The sequence below is a fragment of the Pipistrellus hanaki genome (genome assembly GCF_964339955.1).
Source record: "Pipistrellus hanaki genome assembly, chromosome: X".
Lineage (NCBI taxonomy): Eukaryota > Metazoa > Chordata > Mammalia > Chiroptera > Vespertilionidae > Pipistrellus > Pipistrellus hanaki.
The window spans coordinates 27834048-27852129 of NC_140524.1; the positions used below are offsets into that span (position 1 = coordinate 27834048).

The 18082-nt window shown below is 38.7% G+C and overlaps 2 pseudogenes across 2 annotated transcripts; one reads left to right on the forward strand and one right to left on the reverse strand.

Annotated features, from left to right (window-relative positions):
- Positions 1-2092: 2092 nt before the first annotated feature.
- LOC311615412 (actin-related protein T1-like) lies at positions 2093-3111 on the reverse strand (annotated as a pseudogene). Its single transcript has one exon. The product of its transcript is annotated as an actin-related protein T1-like (transcript).
- Positions 3112-16050: 12939 nt separating this feature from the next.
- LOC311615599 (E2F-associated phosphoprotein-like) lies at positions 16051-16943 on the forward strand (annotated as a pseudogene). The gene has a single exon. The product of its transcript is annotated as an E2F-associated phosphoprotein-like (transcript).
- Positions 16944-18082: the final 1139 nt, after the last annotated feature.

An 18082-nucleotide genomic window follows, 5' to 3' on the forward strand; every position in this document is an offset into this window, starting at 1 on the left:
GTTCCATCTCTATATGAATTATCTGTATTCAAAGACTGTCAAGTTTTTATATGTAAAGAACAGTATGATATCCTAGTTGCAAGGGCCAGTTTTCATCCTATTCTAATCTATAGGTACTTCTTTTAAAAAGAGACTATACTCTTTTTATTCATAATGTCTGTATGAAGTACATTTTTAACAACTTGTCAATCTAGTATTGTTTTTCAGTTATATTTTCTTCTTTGCTTATTGTCTGAAAGTACTACTATGCAGAGGACTGGTCCTGAGTAGGTCAGAACACACTCCTTGAAGCTGATTGTGGTTTTCTTTCCAACTGCAGGAGAAAATATTTTATGTAGTTACCAAAGACATGGAACTTCATTCTGTCACCCCCCTCCCTTAAGTAACTAATGCCAAACTGGATGGCAGATCTGGGTGGCATACTCCCTTGGAAAGTCAGGATTAGCATGCAGACCCTGAGTATTTGACAGATCTGGATATAACACAGACTAGCACTAAAAATGAGATAAGAATGGAGGGAAAACACATTTTGATTCCATACAATTTTCAGAAAGTCAGCCTTAACTAGAAAAATTGTACAACCTCAATTATAAAAGGTATAAAGGCAATTGACAAATTTAGAAGAGCTAGAATTTCTTCCCTTGACACACAAAATATATACTGATCCCATCAAAATAGTTGTAATCTATCTATTCAGATTCCCAGTCAGGACACATGCCTGGGTTGCAGGCTCTATTCGAGTAGGGGCCATGCAAGAGTGCAGGCAATCAATCAATGTTATTCCTCTCTCATCGATGTTTCTATCTTTCTATCCCTCTCTCTTCCTCTGTTTCTAAAAATCAATTAAAATAGCCCAAGTGCCCATAAGTAGGAAAGTAGATAAAAAGCTGTGGTACATTTACACATGGAATACTATGCAGCTGTAAAAAAGAAGGGTCTCTTATTTTTTGAGATAGTATGAATAGATCCGGAAAGCATTATGCTAAGTTAAATATGCCAGACAGAGAAAGATAAGTATCACCTGATCTCACTCATATTTGGAATCTAATAAACAAAACAAACTGATGAACAAAATAGATCCAGAGACATAGAAACATGGAACCGATTGATGAATGTCTGAGGGAAGGCTGGGGGGGACTGGTGGGAAGTGATTCACCAGGAAATTTATTTGCATAGCCCATGGACACAGAAAATGGTATGCTGAAGGACTGGGTGCAGGATAGAGGGGGTCAACTGGAAAAAAATAAGGGGCATCTGTAATAGTTTCAACAACAAAGATAAATGTAAAATAATAAAGAAAAAAATCAATTAAAACATAAAAAAACTGAGACATTTGATTAAAACGAAGATTCCAGGGACTCCACTGAGTCAAAAAGTGGGCACGAGGCTCAAGCACCTGCTTTTACTACAAACTCTGCATGTGGATACAGCCTGAATATATACCTCAAGTATTTCTGATGAGAAAACAATTGAAGAGGTTCATAGGACAGGAAGGGTGAAATAGAACCACTTAAAAAGATGCACACTAATGAAAATTATAGAAAATATTGCTGTGAAAGCATTAATTAAGCAAAACAAAAAATTTGAAAAAATTGTCTTCAATATGGGAACTTGAACAACAACAACAAGAAAAAAACTTGCTTTAACAACAAATAAAATAATAACAGAAACTTACTACGATCCATAAAAAGGTTTTGGGTATTTTCATTGATGGTGCTGAACATCATTGGGTTATGAAGGCCTTTCAATATCTATTGAAATATATTTTCTCCCCCTAAAAAACTGCACTTATGCAAATAAGCCAATATTTCACATGTATCTATGAAGGGATTCATGTTCCTACCACTGATCAAATAAATCCAGTTTGAGAATCCCTGACCAAAAAAAAAAATTCACTACTTGGATCAGTAATTACTGTGACAGCAATAAAGATGAACTAAAATTCAAAATGTTATATCACTTTTATTGAACACAATGGGAAGATTTCACCTTCATTCAATGCTTCTGTGATATGACCTTTCAAGCTGTTCCTTGTGCTGTGGCTTCTTTAAATGCATCTTCTCTAAATGACACATGTCCCATACTCCAGGACCTATGCAGAAGTGATCCACATTGGTTTGAAACTGCTCAGAGAAGTCGTGATGAATGAACCAATCCTATCAGGAGAAGCTGTGATATTGATGGGAGTTCCTTTTGAAGCCAGCTCTTTCAGTTCTTTCATAAGTCTTTCCTCAATCCCAGGTAAGAGAGTGTTGCCTCCAGCCAGCACAATTTCTGCAAAGAGATTCTTCTGTCACACTTCATAATGCTGCTGGAACATCATTGTTGGGAGTCCCAGACTGTGGATGTCTAGCTGCCGAGGTGTGAACAGAATCTCTGGCACCTGGTATCAGGGTTCCCCAATGTAGATGACATTCCCATCTGACAGTAGGTATTTTTTCAGGACTTTCTTTGGACTCTTATGTGGTTCTTTCTCTGGATTCAAGGCCACATAGCACAGCTTCTCTTTGATGTCGTCCACTAAGTCCTTGTTGAGTATTTAAGGGAGGGCACTCCCACTAGTGAGGAGCAGCTGGGCAAGGTGCTCTGTGACATCCTTCCCTGCCACATCAAGCTTGGTGATAGTATGAGGCAGGGAGAAACCTTCAAAGATGGGAACCAGGCAAGTGACTCCTTCCCCACTGTCCACCACAAGGCCTGTGACTGAGGCAGAGGCATTTTGAGTGCTGCTGCTTCATGGTTGGACAGGTAGAAGGCAGGCACCTTGAAGGTCCCAAACATTTTTTCTCCCATCTTCTCTCGAGTCTCCATTGAGTTCAAGAAGGTCTCAGTCATGGGTACAGGCTGTTGAGGGCATTTTACTCCCAGTTTCCACTCAAAAAGATATTCCCAGAGTTTCTTCATGTCATCCCACCCTGTTACCAGGCCATGCTCAATGGGATAGTGTAACTGGAAGGCCTCATACTTGTACTGGGCAGTTTCCCCCACAATGTAGCCTTTCTGATAGGGTTCTGATAATGGCATGTTAAACTGAGAATGCCCTAAGACAGAACTGATGACACCATGGGGTGTCGTCTCTCCAGACAGGCCTGCTTTGCAGATTCCAGTATGGGGGGGGGGGGGAGACAATGTTAAAATATGTACACAGATAATAATTTAATTAAAAAATGTAAAGAAAAAACCAAAAACCTACAGCTGGGATTTCTAATATGTATGGTTTAAAATACCTGCAGAAATTTTACTGAACTTCACCAAAATCTAGCACATGTGACCATGGGGTGAAATAGTAGGCTCCTCTGGAAATTCTAAAGCTACAGGATACCCAAGTTATCAGGGTGTCACTCAGTTGAAGCTATCAGGCTGTACCCAGTTACCCAGAGCACCCCATCCTGAACCCATGAATTTTCTTTTCCTTATGGCAGCCTAGGGCCTGGTGATGCTGTTTCAGTGATGATTACTGCTATGTGACCATGTCATCATGGTAACAATTGTCTCCAGAGAGCATTAGAGGGATTTTAAGGTGTCAGGTCTCTGAGATACCAGTACTGCTAGGGTGAAATAGAGGAAGGTAAACCATATCTATAATAGCTTTGATAACTCTGTGAACCTGAAAAAAAGTTCTAGCCCTAGAACCAAGTGAGTAAGCCCAGCTGTGGGCTTATCTACCCCCAAAAATAAATGGTTTCTACAATCAGCTGAACTACTTTTTGTGGAATAACAAAGGGAAGGAACTAAGTATGAAACACAGGTTTAAATTGGAGTGAGGATGACCATAATGCAGTCACAGAGGTGCTTATATTTGTTTTCTTGTCTTTTACAGTTTTATTGAGATAAAGTTCACATACAATGCATTCACTCATTTATAGTGTATATTAGAGGCCTGGTACATGAAATTCGTTCACGAATTCGGGGGGGGGGGGGGGGAGGTGTCCCTCTGCCCAGCCTGCATCCTCTCCAATCTGGGACCCCTCGAGAAATGTCTGACTGCCAGTTTAAACGGGCACAATCTAGGACTGCTAGCCCCCAGTGGCTCGCCTGCCTGCCTTCCTGAGTGCCCCTAACCACTTCTGCCTGCCAGCCTGATCACCCCCTAACCACTCCCCTGCCAGGCTGATTGATGCCTAGCTGCTCCCCTGCCAGCCTGTTTGCCCCTAACTGCCCTTCTCTGCAGGCCTGGTCACCCCCAACTGCCCTCCCCTGTAGTCTTGCAACCCCCCCCCCCAACTGCTCTCCACTGCAGGCCTGGGTACCCCCCAACTGCCCTCCTCTGCTGGTCTGGTCACCCCTAACTGCCCTTCCCTATAAGATTGATTGCCCCCAACTGTCCTCCCCTGCTGGCCATCTTGTGGTAGCCATCTTGTGTCCACATGGGGGCAGGATCTTTGACTGCATGGGGGCAGCCATTTTATGTGTTGGAGTGATGGTCAATCTGCATATTACTCTTTCATTAGATAAGATAGAGGCCTGGTGCGTGGGTGGGGGCAAGTTGGTTTGCTCTGAAGGGTGTCCCAGATAAGTGTGGGGGTTCCCTTGGGGTGTGGGGCAGCTTGGGTGAGGAGCCTGTGGTGGTTTGCAGGCCAGCCCTACCCCCTGGTGACCCAAGTGGAGGTCCTGTTATCTGGGATTTATTTATCTTTTACATTTGAAACTTTGTAGCCTGGAGTGGAGTCCTGGGCCTGCCAGGGCTTCAAGAAGCTCGACTTATGCCATAGCCTAGGGCAATCTTAGCCTCCTGCTTTTTCCAGCTCTGTGGCTACCACCATTTCTGTTTGGATTTATGTATCTTCTATCATTGAAACTTTGTACCCTTGAGTGGAGGCCTAGGCTGGCAAGGGCAGGAGGAAAGCTTGGCTTCTTCCATTGCCTGGGAAACCCAAGCCTCCCTCCTGTTCTCTGTGGCTGCAGCCATCTTGGTTAGGTTTATTTGCATGTTTGCTCCTGATTCACTGGTGGGCATGGCTTTTGGGCATGGCTTGTGGGCATAGCAGAGGTACAGTCAATTTGCATATTACTCTTTTATTAGATAGGATTTCCATGACTTAGTATATTCCCTGATATGGGCAAACATCACAAATCAAGTTTAGAACATTTTTTTTTTCACCTCAAAGGAAACCTTGCTCTCTTTAGCTGTAACCATTTTCAGATCGTCCTCCTGTGTATGTTTGTTCCTATATATTCATCTTCTCTACCTTTTTAGTATAAATGGGATCATAATATGTGGCCATTATGACTGCCTTTATTTATTTAGCATACTGGTTTTAAGATTTTTTTCAGTGTTTGGATATAACACATTTTATTTGCCTATTCTACAACATATCATTGTTCACAGTATTTATTTATAATTTTTATTTCTGTAAAATTATAGTAATATTCTCTCCTGGTGCATGGGTGGAACTTTTTAAAAGAATCAGCTTTTGGTTTCATTGATTTCTTTATTATTTTTCTATTCTCCATTTCAATGATATCTACAATATTCATTTTCATTTTATTCCTTCTGGGGTGTTAGTTTGTTTTGGTTTGTTTTTTTCTTTCCAATGTGATAAGTTGAAAAGTTAGGATATAGATTATATCTTCCTCTTTTTTAATGTTTTTATTGATTTCAGAGAGAAATGGAGAGGAAGGGGAAGATAGAAACATCAATGATGAGAGAGAATCATTTATTCACTACCTCCTACATGCCCCACACTGGGAATTGAGCCTGGAACCTTGAGCATGTGCCCTGACTGGGAATTGAACTGTGACCTCCTGTTTCCTAGGTCAATTCTCAACCACTGAGCCATGCCAGCTGCACTCTTTCTTTAAGATTTATATTTAAAAAAAAAAACATAATGAAGCTGGAATAATCCATTGAATGGTATTTCTATTTCCATGAATCATTTGTAGTCCTAACTCTTGTTATAATGAGGCCACAAGAGCCTCATTAGTTGGTCTGATTAATCTAAATAAATGCCACTTGTGAATAAAAAAATACACTATCTTGTGATATGCATATAAAATGGCCCAGAAATCTCTTCATTAAGCACAATTTTAAAACAGCATTTTGAATGGCATCACTGGAATGAGTTATAGCCTCCCAATCTGACCACTTCTAAAGGGATACCATTCCTGTTTGGAATGCTTCCCTTCAAATGCTTACATTGAAAATTGTCTTTATAATCTTAATTGACTTTAGCCCATTTGTCAATTATTTCATATGAATAAGCATGAAATTTTAGCTATGAATTTTCCCAAGTAAAACTTAACTGAAAGAATAATCAAATTAATATATTTTAATTTGCAATTAAGCCAGTTTCAGAGTATGACAGTATTTTCCATACATTGGTCTTGAATCCCCATATTTGCCAATGTATTCCAGGTAAGTATTATTTTGTTAAAGGCAATAACAACTAACATCTGTTTCCTTACCTATTTAACAAAAACTTCATTTTAAAACCTTTACCCCTAATTTAGATCAGTTTGAGAGACATGTAGCATACACTGAATGAGCATGTAGGAGGATAAGAAAATAATCAGATTGGCATGCTCAAGTTCTAGTAGCAGTGTTAGTAATCATTCAGCTCAAACACTGTACATTTCCCACATGGTCATTACCATTTTACTGTTTTAATAATTTTTATTCTTAATCATATATTCACAGAAATTTATATACTTAATAAAATGTTACTTTAAGCCAGGAAGCATCAGTAACACCAATGTTAAAAATTTAAACATCAATAACTTGAATCAATAAATAGCAATACTGCATATACCTTAAGATGCATTTTTACTAGAGTCATAAATTTCTCTAATTTTATCAAATTCTTGTTAGGTCTACTAAACATTTTTGGAATGTCAGATTAATGTTTCAAAGAAGAAATAGCATATTAATTGTAGCCATTTTTGCTCTTTTTAAATTAAGAATGAAGATTATAAGCACAGTAAATTATGTGGGAGAGAAAATATGGTGAATAAAATGCCAATACCTTGTTTCTTATGTTGTTATTTAGAAAAGGAGCATCCATATATAAAAAAACAAGTTCTTTCTTTAAATATCAATCGCAAGAACTCAAATAAATCAGTTGTTGCCTATTTTTGATACTATAACATTTAATAGTATTTAAACTTTCCTTTGCATAAATATTTGGTTCCCAAACAAAAAGTAGTATGTTATTTAGGAATTTATATGTTATATTATGCTAATATTACATAAAGACAATTATCATTTCTTATGAATATAATTACACATTATGTTAGAACTACATTTCATGTTAAAATGTGTACTAATATAATGATCAATATAGGGCTTTTTGTGTTTTTTATTCTTACCTAGAATATTCACCTTATTATTTCACAGGAACAACAAAAATATTTTAAAGTATTTTTGAGTATTTTCTTAGGTCAAAAAAGTTGGAAATAATTTCCTAGAAGAAAGTGTATAAAAATTGGTCTAATTGTGTTTTATTTATTTATGTATTTGGTGGCTAGAATCTTTTCTGTAACTGAAATAATTGTTCTGAGATCAATAAGAACTTATTTTCTAAATTTGAATTTTATATCAATGAATCAACATCAGGATTATTTCCCTGCTTCCAAAATGAGATGAAGTGGGCCTGGGTAACAAACTCTCTGGACAGAATGTATAGATAAGACCTTTTCACTCAGAAGGGGAGAGTTGTGGGGCCATAGGATTGATACCTACAAAACCATGAAATAGTTGGAAAGGGGAACCCAGCAATGTTTTGTGACTTCCAAAATATTAGACTTTAGGTAAGGCCCCCCTTTTTTTTGTCTGCATAAAGCTTTATTGATTCATTTGCTCCAATGCATGGGAGAGGGCTTCAAGGTGGTTAAAAGAATGTCTAGTAGTTTCAAGAAGAGGCTCAGGTAAAAGCCAGACACTAGGGGAATGCAGAGGGGCCTCTCGTGCTTGAGGGTGAGATTTAGAAGAGATACTCATCCAGCCCAGCCTGGGGCTGGCCAGCCTGCAGAGGTGAGTCAGGTGTAGCCCATCTTCTTGATGAGTTTCACCTCCTCGCCCTGGAAATGATTCTGCAGGAAGTCACAGAGCTGATGGTCTGTTAAGGTAGAACCCAGGGCCTGCAGCTCCACAAGAGCTTGGTTCAAGTTCCTCTCCAAGGCTAGGGTGGCTTCATGGCATCTTGAGTTTTGCCCCACTCATCTGGGGAAGGCTTCAGAGTGACCAGAAGAGAATGGGGCCATCCCACTTGTTTTGCATGTTTAGGAGATGCTCAGCAGCCTCCTGCTTCAAGGAAGAAGTGGCCCTCCCCTCTAGAGCCACATTGTTTCAGTGGAAATAGAAGCCCAGAGAGAGGTAGGTGTAGGGTCTGCAGATGCAGGTTGGTCAGGCGGTTGACCGCAGCCTCCACCTTGGTGGAATAATTCTGACGAGTCGAGTCTGGGAACTCATGGTTGCTTGGCAATAAGAAGTTAAGGACAGATATGTAATACCTTAATCAATAAAGAGAAATAAGGAAGTTAAGCTAGAAAAAAATGGTGTGTTGGCTGGCTGGTCCCAAAAATGGTTCTGAAAGTGGTGACTGGATAAGATGCAGGAGAGTGGCTAGAGGTTGGGAGAAGGGGCATCCCTGGGTCGGTTCTGTCCAAACACTGCTGAAGCAAGAGACAGATCTGGGACCTCTGAGGGCCCTGCCTTAGTGGGCCCTTTTTGACTCTCCAAAGGCAATAGGATAAATGGAAGGCAAAGTTTTTTCACAACGTAGGGGGCAAACTTGTAGAACCCATTACCCCATAGGTGAGTAAATCAGGAAACATAATCTCAGAAGATACTTAGATAAACATCTCAATGATAGAGATAGAGTAAATAAATGAGAAAAACAAGAATATTTGTCACCACTAATTTTTATTAATTCATATTTTTTGTTATTCCATTGTGTATTAAGTGATTTGCATTTATTGTGATCACTGATCAATTTAGATAAATTTCTTTTTTTAAATTTTCATTTATCTACATTCTCTATGCTTTTTATTTTCATATACTTTTATTTGGCTTCTTAAAGTATTGACTGAGGTTTTTTAAAAAAATCCATTTTGTCCTTTCTACTTGTTTGATAATTATATACACTACTTCTTCTGTATTAGTGAGTTCCTTAATTTTTTTTCAGTCATATTAATCAAATTCTAAACATAATTAGTTGATATTAATTCTCTAGTCCAGATTTCCATTAACATTCTGGCAATATTCACAACTGTTTGTTGACTTTCTTCCATGTCCACCCTACCCTGTTTCCAAAGCACTAGGACAAACACTTTAGAATTATCTAGCTCCCTGTAATGCAGAAGATATATTAGAATTACACATTTGCCTTTTAAATTTCTACTAGCATAATCTCATAGGTTGTGTGAAACCAGTTTAATGTAAATTTGAAGTGTGACAAAATATAGTCTGTGGGCCTTTCAAAGGAAGAAGGGTTTGATGTGCTGAAATAGCAAAAGGGACAGGGGAAGTCTGGGTTTATTTCCCACCCTCAGAACATTCAGCCTGGAGTTTGAAAATGTTAAGAATGATGAATGAGCTGTAAATAAAAGATTTCTCTGACTGTGAGCCATAAACAGCCATAAATGGATTAGACTGAACAGCTGGGAGCAAAATTGTGAGCATTATGCAGGCACACAGGACCGGCTGTGGTCTGTAACTAGCATCCCACCCTATTGATTAGCAGTTCCACAGACCATAATAAAACCATCATAGTTAATTGCTAGAAAGAGGCACACACCAATAAAGGTGTTAGTCCTCCAGTTTCTTACTCAAAAGCAGCATAATTTGTGTTTTAATACAACATGTTCACTATAGGTTCTATAGGGCTCAATCAAATACAACTTCCCTTCCCAAAATACTCCTCCCCCACACATACACTTTTTGGGCATAGGAACATTTGTGTTGCCTTCTAGTTATAAATCAGTGACTTTTATAGCCAGTCCTATTGTGATTTGTAAGCATTCCAAACAAATAGCGCAACTTTTTATAATGCAGTGCAGCCTGGATAATATTTAAGGGTGTTTTTCAACATTGGGCCACCAATTTTCTCCACTATGTCAATGTGGGCTCCTTTAATTTTTTACACATTTTTACTTATACAGAAACCATAAGAGGATCAATTCTATAAACTATACAGATATATAGGGGAAATTAGGTTGTCTTATTGTTATTTACACCCAAGAGAAAGTGATGAGTGTTTGATAAGGGACTCTGTGGTGTTTCTCCTCCATTTAAGACTCCCAGAATATAAGATAGAGAATGTTTAGGGTTATGTAATATAATGTTATAGAAAGGGCTAATGGGTTATTTAGTTTAGGGTTCTATCACAGCCATCCTGTTTGAAAAGGTAATACATCTCTTGAGACTTCATTATGATAGGAAATATGCAGACTATTGGCTATTTCCCTTTAATACCTTTACCCTAGAGTGAAGTGCATGTGTATGTGCTGGGATCCTAGGTCATGCATGTTATGGGCACTGGAGGAAATGGGTGTGCCTTGTCCATATGGAAAATTATGTAAAGTGAACTTATTCCAAGTACCATGCATGACTATACCTGGATTCCTGCCACATGCTGAAATATACTTTTCCTTCTGCTATATTCCTGAGTTTTACACACTTGGCAGCCAAAGGTACCATTCATTTTATTTGCTTGCATGTAGTCATTGATACCCTTAATTGTTGTTTGTTTATTTTTATTTATTTATTTAGGCACTAGAGGCCGGCCAGCCATGGGCCCTGCTTCTTGCTAAGCAGTGCTCCCCCTGTGGGATCAGACCAAAACTGACTCTCTAACATACCCTGAGGGGTTCCGGATTGCAAGAGGGTGCAGACCAGGCTGAGGGACCCCACCGATGCACAATGAGGGCCAGGGAAGGACTGTGGGAGAGCTCCAGGGTGTGTCCAGCCGGTCTTGCTCAGTGCTGATCAGTAGGACATCGGACCCCAGCAACGAGCTAATCTACCAGTCAGAGCGTTTGCCCCCTGGTGGTCAGTGCATGTCATAGTAACTGGTTGACCAGTGAACTGTCTGCCCCCTGGTAGTCAGTGGATGTCAAGTGTTTGAGCAGCCTTAGAATATCATTAACATATTACACTTTGATTGGTTGAATGGCCGACTGGAAAACTGGACACTTAGCATATTAGGCTTTTATTATATAGGATAGGAGAGAAGTTGTTTGCTAGTGAGTACAACCAGCACTGGCTATTTGATTTACAACTCTGGCTTCTTGGTACCCTATTCTCATAACTAAATCATGAATGTGGGCTTAAATAGAGTAATATGTGTTTTAATTAGTTAATATATATTTATTGAACATCTACTATGTGCCAGCCAGCTTGGTACTTATAGACAATAGATACTATTGGATTTCTTATCTAAACTAAAACTTTTAGTTTTATTTAAAGTTCTGTCATGACCACACATTTCTTTTTTTTCAGAGTACTATGGTGTGATCCCATCCCTTTTTCATGCAGAATTACTCCTGCTTCTTTGCCCTTCTTGCCCAAGTGAATATAAGAGAAGGTGGGAATAATTAGCTCAGAATAGTTTTCAAAACATGCCTTTGGGCAGTATGCTGAGCACCATGGTCTATTATGAATCCCTTTCACAACTATGATGCTCTAATGCTATGCTTTCATTATCTCCAACGTCCAAACCAAGCATAGTTTCCTGAAGCAAGAGGAATTCTAAAGAGCATTTCTGACTGAGACAAATAGATTACAAATAAAGTTAGATAAATGTGGTTCTAGAACTGTTAGAATAGGAGACCTTAGTGTTTGTAAGGCTGACACTTTGGGGGCAGTCTGAAGACATGCCTCTTTTCTCTCTCTTACTAGCAAGACCAACAGTGTTAAATCATACAATAGGCAGTACCACTGTGAACAGGGCAAAGGCAATAATATTATAGTTGGGAATTTGGCCAGAAGGCTCATGAGAAACAAACTGGTTCATTTACAGCTGAGAGCCCTGGTGTAGTTGAATTTTCTTGCTCTCAATTTCTCAGCCAGTAACTGCTACAACTGAGTAGATGTTCCTCAGGTTTTTTTTTGTTTTTTTGTTTTTTGTTTTTTTGTTTTTTGTTTTTGTTTTTGTTTTTAATTTCCTAGAATTGGAGGTATAAACATTTGCTTCTCTTCAGGAACAAATTTAAGAGAATGGTTTCCATATGCCTTTTGAGTTGCTGATAATTATTAATAATTGGATCTCTATCATTTTCCTTGGCTGACCTACAGAACAAAAGAATAAAAGTCTTAAGGAAGTGGAATTAATAACTCCATTGCAATGCATCATAGAGATAAGCCAGTAATTGCAAGGTCAGATGGGCACGCACAGATAGATTGTTAGCTGCTAATACTATAATGAAAGAGCAGATCTTTTACATAAGTTTATGAATAATGTTTTTCATAAGGCAGGAGATTTATTATCTCAGAAAAACTTTCCTCTGAACGTGAGACCATCAGCAATCACAATAATGAAATATTAATAACAAATTTGAGAATCTATCAGAAGAAAATTTCATAACCCACTATAATGAGTTTCTTGTTTCTAATTTTGGAACTGAAATAAATGAAATATTACTGTAGGCACTTACAGAAGAATGTTTTGCATCAGAGGCCAAATCAAGATTGTTTTTTCACAAAGGGTATATCTGAAGAGATGGCGGGTATGAAAGAACAATAGGAAGTTCAGATGATTCTCCTATTATCATGTTAACTGCTATTTTCCTGCATAATTTTATTTATTTCCAATATAGAAATGATTGCATTAATCTAATTTTAGAAAAAATGTTCACATGCCCCCCCCCCCGTAAGCAAGTGTATAATTATACCTTTATATTATAAGAGATTGAAGAATTATATTTGTTGGTTCCCTAGCAACCATAGGAACTCTGGATTTTTTTAGCTGGAGACCAAAAGTAGAATTCTTTACATAGAAGTAAAATACCATGCTTATTACTAAAAATAGTGCATGTGGTATTTTTGAGAGAAAACCAGAAAAAAAATGATTCCATCAATATATCTTTATTTTCCTGATCAATACAAAACTGTGTGGGTGGCACCTAACATGGGTTCAATTTTCAGCTGCTATATATAGCATCCACATTCAGCTTATCTTCTTTGTGGTTTTAATTGCTCACATTGAGATATCTGAATATATCAGTACAACATAACTACACTTTTTCAGATATAAAATGTAATTTAATACATTTGACTTTAATACAAATCAAAAGAATATAATTTAGAACTAGTGTATCTGTTGCTTTCATATATGTTGATATTCATGATCTTTCATACTTTAAGTTGTGTCTCCTACAGTGGGGCTAGGCTTGAATTTGTATACTTTCCTTTACAATTCCATTTGTGATAAAAACATTCATCAAAAAGCATTTGGCCTGCCCAGCATGGCTCAGTAGTTGAGCATCAACATATAAACCAGGAGGTCATAGTTTGATTTCTGGTCAGGGCACATGCCCGGGTTGCAGGCTTGATCCCCAGTAGGGGTATGCATCAGGCAGCTGATCAATGATTTTCTCTCATCGTATTTCTATCTTTCCATCTCCCTTCCTCTCTGAAATAAATAAAAAAATATATTTAAAAAAACACATAAAAAAGTTAGTATAAATTTCTGTAAAAGATTCAAAAAGGACTGAAAGTAGGAATGGACAACCCCAGAGACATACAGAAGAGAAAACTGCTGAGCAAATTTTGTGTGAAGATCTTTAGCCAATCTATCTTTGAGGTCTGAACAAGTTTTGTTTTATTTATTTATTTATTTATTTATTTATTTATTTATTTATTTATTTATTTATTTTTGCCAGGAATAACTGAGCCTGATCTTGGTAATTCCTATACCTGGAGCTAGTATGAGCATTAAAGAGCTGTATAGAATGTGATCAGAAAGGCTGTGAAAAGACCTTTCTGAGAAAGTCTATCCTCCACATAAGCCCTGGTTAAGAGACTGGCCAGCTAGACAAGTGCTTCATTCAAAAGGTAGTTCACAGTAGGGGTGACTCATGGTGTGTGTTTGTCACAGTTTTCCTGTCTATATTAACAGCAACACCATTTTGAGAAAAATTCTGCACCTCAATATATAAAGTAAACAAAAGTGGAGATTTTCTTTCAGTTGACACAGGGAAGTGCTGAGCCCACCCAGTGTCCTGAAGTACTTTGTGAAATCAGAGTTCTGAGGAAAACAGATTACAGTATTACCAGATACCTACAAAGCTCTCTGGGAGGGAACATGATCTTGATAGGAAGGGGAAGTTTTGGAAATTTGGTCTTTTGGAATAGGGTCAATGATGGGTGACAGTCAACGGGAACCCTGAGAAATCAGAGGCAATATGAAGCTATGAGGACCTGCAAGAGTGGGTAGGAGAGGAGGTGACTATTGATTAGTATATGGATAGGTGCTGAAAGGAGTGAGAGGCCACCATGTGTCCTGATATACTTTTCTCCAATCCAAGAAGCTCCTGTGCTGCCCTCTTCACACTATCTCCTGCCTGTCCCCTAATGCCTCACCAACTAACTTTCCCACCCCCCTGCTGAGTTGAATTTTGCCTCTTTACCCAACATTAAAATATCTAGAACTTCTTTGACAACTGGAAGCCTGACTGCTTCCTGAAAATTCAGTTTAATACCCTTCCTTCTTTACCTCGGGTTGTATCATTATTACTACTTCTAAATCCTCAATTACACTTCCTCATATTGTTTCCCTCATTACATAGACATCTCGGTTTCTGGGCCCTATTTAGAACAGATCTTTGAGTGAATTAAAACAGTTTATCTGTCCCTTGGTTTTCATTTTTCTGCATGACTCACCTGCCTTCTTCAAAACCTTATTTCATGCTATCTCTTTGATTAGCATTTAGAACTTACTTAGCAGAGGACATTTGGGAGGAGGACTAGTTAAGATGCATTTATCTGGCAACTTGTTTTTCTTGCTCTCTTTACACAAAATGCTTCAGGCCTGGCCTTAATTTGGGCTGACAGGTTCCACTGAGATTCTCTTCTCCCACTTCTGCAGCTCAGCAAGGATTTGCACATCTCCGCAGGGGCTGCTGTCTTGCCCTTGAAACTTCCCACGCTATGGATAAAGGGGATTTGGCCATGGGTCAGAATCCTCCCTCTGCAGTAATGTATACTATTAAGGAAATGGCACTGAGCAATGTTCTCTCCCCAAGTCAAAATGCTCCCATTTAGGTAAAATTTGAGCCTGCTGCTGGCAATTTGGAGCCAGACTAGCAAAAGAAAATACAATGTAAAAGCAATATGAGTTTGAATGAAATTATGATAAGTGTCAGATGGCACCATTACTTACATCCCCATAGGCAGGCATTAGGGAAGCTCTGTAATGTAATGCTCGAACAGAATTCCAATAGTGGAAGGAAGTGTGGCATTCCAAATTGGAGAGTGAAACAAACACGTTAACTCTTTGATGCCCTCTGGGAGCCACAATGTAGAATGAGTGACCATAATTTGTATGTTGGTTGAATGAATAAATAAAGCTATAGAATATTATATATTTCTGTAATATTAATATTATATTAGTTGTTATATATAGTATATGTGTGTGTTTTTCTGTTTAAATCTTAATAAAGAAAAGCATATTAATGCCACATTTCTTTTTTTAAAATATATTTTTATTGATTTCAGAGAGGAAGTGAGAGGGAGGGAGAGATAGAAATATCAATGATGAGAGAATCATTGATTGGCTGCCTCTTGCATGCCCCCTACTGGGTACTAAGCCCACAACCCAGGCATATGCCCTTGACCAGAATTGAACCCGGACCCTTCAGTCCTCAGGTCAACACTCTTCTTAACTGATCTAAACTGGCTAGAGCTAATTTCAATAATTAGAGACAGTTGTTACACACAAATGAATTCCCAAATTACTGAAAGTTACTCATTTGAAATGTGAAGTTAGTTTTAGCTTGACTATTTTCAGAAGATAATTTTCCCAATTAAGAAATTAGCTTAGCTTGGGGAAGTGATCCCATGAGGAAATGTACTCTGCGGCCACTTGTGGATGGTGTCTGAGTGCAGAGGTCACCATGAACCGGCTCCAAGATGACTATGACCCCTACACAATTGAAGAGCCTAGTGATGATGAGCTGGCTTTGAGCAGTTCTGAAGATGAAGTGGATGTGCTTTTACATTGAACTCCTGACCATAAATGAAAACTCATCAGAGAATGTCTTACTAGAGAAAGTGAATCTAATGAAGATAAATTTGAAAAATAAGTGGAAGTTGAATTAAATTCCACCATAAAAACAATGGAGGTCAAATTATCTTTTCTGGAAACAGAGTCTTCTTCAGGAAGTGGGAAAGTAGGAATAGCTTCCACAAAGTACTATGATGATATATATTTTGATTCTGATTCTGAGGATGAAGACCAAACAGCACAGGTGACCAAGAGAAAAAAGTAGAAATGACACAGGATTCTAACAAATGATGAATTACCATGTGATCCTGAAAAAGATAACAGAGATCAGGCCTGGTTTGACACACAGAGAAGAGGATACCATAGTTTTGGAATACAGAGGCCACGTTAATAACAACAGTCGGTTCCAAATAGTGATGCTGTCTTGAATTGCCCTGCCTGCATGATCACACTGTGTCTTGATTATCAATGGCATGAATCATATAAAACTCAGCGCAGAGCAATGTTTGTGATGAATTGCTCTGTCAACAAAGAGGAGGTTCTAAGATACAAAACCCCAGAAAACAGGAAGAAAAAGCGATGCCATTAGAAGATGAGGGCTAACCATGAAGATGCTACAGAGCAGGCAGAGACAGAAGTGGAAGCAATCTATCACCCAGTTGTGTGCACTGAATGTTCTGCTGAAGTGGAAGTCTATGACAAGGATGAAGTCTTTCATCTTTTCAATGTTTTGGCAAGCCATTCGTAAATCGCTAAGTTGGCATTTAATTGCCCAATACTACATATAAGGCAAATATGACAGTTATTTTCCTCCTGCCTATTTATATCAAGTGACATTCTGAGTGGTTATTTGAGGAAGTAGTATTTTATTTTTGAAAGAGAATGGTTACCAACTTCACCTTTACCCTTCTTTAAAAACAATTTTCCCCAGCTCTGTTGAGACTGATTATTTATCCCCTTTTTGATGGGTTTTGAAAACTTGGGGCTTTTTATTTATTAAAGCTCTTTAGAATTAAAGTGTTCTGGAATTAGAAGCAAAAAAAGGGGGGAGGGAGAAAGAAATTAGCTTAGTGTGATTCTACCTAATTAAACTGAATATACCAAATATATATATATTTTTTTCTTGATGACTCAGTTTACTATTATAATCACTAATTATAGTACTCTTTTTGGGGGGGAAAGGTTTCATGAATAAATGACATTTTTATCTGTTATCTGGGATTTTAATGATGGCTGGTAATTTGCTACACATGAAAGGGGATAGGGAAAAAGTCCTGGAAGATAGGGACTGGCAGGAAGGTAGGGAAGGAGAGAGTATGAGAGAGTGAGGGAGTGATAGAGGAGTATTTGGACATATATGGTGTATCTGTGTGTGAGCTCGGGACAGTTAGATCCTGCAGGTCTTCCAAGGGGCTGCCAAACTTGGCAGTCTTAGACAATAGAGCCCTGCTGCCACTGTAGACAGGTCAAAGGCAGCCAGCACGGGCACAGAGACCATGCCATCTTGAAAAGCAGAGCTGCTTAAGACAAGGATCCTGGCCTCAGCACCACCCAGTCTGGTCTCAGATGCAAACCAGGACTCTGTAGCCACTGGGGACAGAGACCTAAGACCACAGCTGCATACCCACAGACAACAATAATCCAGACATCCTGCTGCAGATTTCTGTGAGTCACAGAGCCCATGTCCCTCCCCACAGCCTTATGGCAGCACCATAGGAACTGCTAGTCCTTCCCCTCGCACAGGGCCACAGTGCTACTACAGGAATTTGAGACTGGGAGTGCACAGACACTGGGAATCTGTTCCCTGCAATGCAATTAGATGACTAAACCCCATGCCCATGCAGGGTAGCAGTGCCACCGGACTTTTTGATTCTGGCCAAGTGTACACAGAAGTCTGTTTTATGCAGTGCAGAAGTAGATCT